Source organism: Lolium rigidum, chromosome 5, assembly GCF_022539505.1.
Source record: "Lolium rigidum isolate FL_2022 chromosome 5, APGP_CSIRO_Lrig_0.1, whole genome shotgun sequence".
NCBI classification, from domain to species: Eukaryota; Viridiplantae; Streptophyta; class Magnoliopsida; order Poales; family Poaceae; genus Lolium; species Lolium rigidum.
In genome coordinates, this window is record NC_061512.1 from 240,377,881 (window position 1) to 240,380,857 (window position 2,977).

Sequence of the window (2,977 nt, forward strand, 5' to 3'; positions counted from 1 at the left end):
TCAAAGCTCTAGCACAAATATAGCAATCGATGCTTTTCCTCTATGAGGACCATTCTTTTACTTTCATTGTTGAGTCAGTTCACCTATTTCTATCCACCTCAAGAAGCAAACACTTGTGTGAACTGTGCATTGATTCTTACATACTTGCTTATTGCACTTATTATATTACTCTATGTTGACAATATCCATGAGATATACATGTTACAAGTTGAAAGCAACCGCTGAAACTTAATCTTCTTTTGTGTTGCTTCAATACCTTTACTTTGAATTATTGCTTTATGAGTTAACTCTTATGCAAGACTTATTGATGCTTGTCTTGAAGTGCTATTCATGAAAAGTCTTTGCTTTATGATTCACTTGTTTACTCATGTCATACACATTGTTTTGATCGCTGCATTCACTACATATGCTTTACAAATAGTATGATCAAGATTATGATGGCATGTCACTCCAGAAATTATCTTTGTTATCGTTTTACCTGCTCGGGACGAGCGAGAACTAAGCTTGGGGATGCTGATACGTCTCCAACGTATCGATAATTTCTTGTGTTCCATGCCACATTATTGATGTTATCTACATGTTTTATGCACACTTTATATCATATTCGTGCATTTTACGGAACTAACCTATTAACAAGATGCCGAAGTGCCGATTCTTTGTTTCTGCTGTTTTTGGTTTCAGAAATCCTAGTAAAGAAATATTCTCGGAATTGGACGAAATAAAAGCCCGGAGGCCTATTTTCTCACGAAGCTTCCGAAGTCCGAAGGAGAGACGAAGAGGGGCCACGGGGAGCCAAACCCTAGGGCGGCGCGGCCCCCCTGGCCGCGCCGGCCCGTGGTGTGGGCCCCCGTGCCGCCTCTTGACTTGCCCTTCCGCCTACAAATAGCCTCCGTGACGAAACCCCCGATGCCGAGAGCCACGATACGGAAAACATTGCGAGACGCCGTCGCCGCCGATCCCATCTCGGGGGATCCTGGAGATCGCCTCCGGCACCCTGCCGGAGAGGGGAATCATCTCCCGGAGGACTCTACACCGCCATGGTCGCCTCCGGAGTGATGAGTGAGTAGTCTACCCCTGGACTATGGGTCCATAGCAGTAGCTAGATGGTTGTCTTCTCCCCATTGTGCTATCATTGTCGGATCTTGTGAGCTGCCTATCATGATCAAGATCATCTATATGTAATTCTATATGTTGCGTTTGTTGGGATCCGATGAATAGAGAATACTTGTTATGTTGATTATCAAAGTTATGCTTATGTGTTGTTTATGATCTTGCATGCTCTCCGTTATTAGTAGATGCTCGGCCAAGTAGATGCTTTTAACTCCAAGAGGGAGTACTTATGCTCGATAGTGGGTTCATGCCTGCATTGACACCAGGACGAGTGACGAAAGTTCTAAGGTTGTGTTGTCGTTCGTTGCCACTAGGGATAAAACATTGATGCTATGTCTAAGGATGTAGTTGTTGATTACATTACGCACCATACTTAATGCAATTGTCTGTTGTTTGCAACTTAATGCTTGGAGGGGTTCGGATGATAACTCTGAAGGTGGACTTTTTAGGCATAGATGCGGTTGGATGGCGGTCTATGTACTTTGTCGTAATGCCCAATTAAATCTCACTATACTCATCATGATATGTATGTGCATGGTCATGCTCTCTTTATTTGTCAATTGCCCAAGCTGTAATTTGTTCACCCAACATGCTTGTTCGTCTTATGGGAGAGACACCTCTAGTGAGCTGTGGACCCCGGTCCAATTCTCTTTCTTGAAATACAATCTCTTGCAATACTTGTTTCTCTTCGTTTTCTCGCAAACAATCATCTTCCACACAATACGGTTAATCCTTTGTTACGGCAAGCCGGTGAGATTGACAACCTCACTTGTTTCGTTGGGGCAAAGTAGCTTGGTTGTGTTGTGCGGGTTCCACGTTGGCGCCGGAATCTCGGTGTTGCGCCGCACTACATCCCGCCGCCATCAACCTTCAACGTGCTTCTTGGCTCCTCCTGGTTCGATAAACCTTGGTTTCTTTCTGAGGGAAAACTTGCTGCTGTGCTCATCATACCTTCCTCTTGGGGTTGCCCAACGAACGTGTGAAATACACGCCATCATCCTGCTTGATCAAGATAAAGCTAATGAGATCTACGACGATTTAGGGTTTTCACCGCATAATCGGATCATCCTACTCCAGGTTGGGCCTCGCGGCCACGCACGGTGCTCGTAAGCCGATCCTAAACAAGGCCTAAAAACCAACATGAAGTTGATCCTCGGAACATCCTGTTTAGGACTTGCGAACGCCACCCTACGTGCCACTTGGATCCTCCCCCCTTTGTAAGGCCTAACTATTGCGAGATATTAAACTAATCCTTGTAGAACAAGGAGCAATCGTAACGGATCAGATCTACTAAATAATGATCAAGCGGGGTGCCGCCCCACACACTGAGATAGGTGTGAGGGCGGCTAGATATGCAAGGGTTGCACTACGTAAGCATGCTTAAACGAAGAACAATGCTAACCCTAACACATCTATGATAACTACGTTGCTCGCCATCAAAAGCGCTTCGATACGAGCAACGCATGAACAACGTGGGGCTTGTCTTTGCCTAGATCGCAAGATGCGATCTAGGCAGCATGTCGCTTACCTGATAGAAACCCTCGAGACGAAGGAGTTGGCGATGCGCCGAGATTGGTTTGTTTTGGGTTGAACGTGAGTTGTTGTTTAATCCATAAACCCTAGGTACATATTTATAGTCCAGCGGACTTTCTAATGTGGGCGTGCACTAAACCGTGCACGAGTAAGATTCTATCTCTAAACTAAGATGCGATCTAATATGTTACAGATACACGGGCAATTAAGCCCAACTTGGTATAAAAGGCCGATCCACGTATTCCTTCTATATATATATATTTCTTCAAACCATCTTGATCGCGGCCCACCTCTGACTTGGTCAAATTCTGGTGATAACAGATGCATTCCCCTA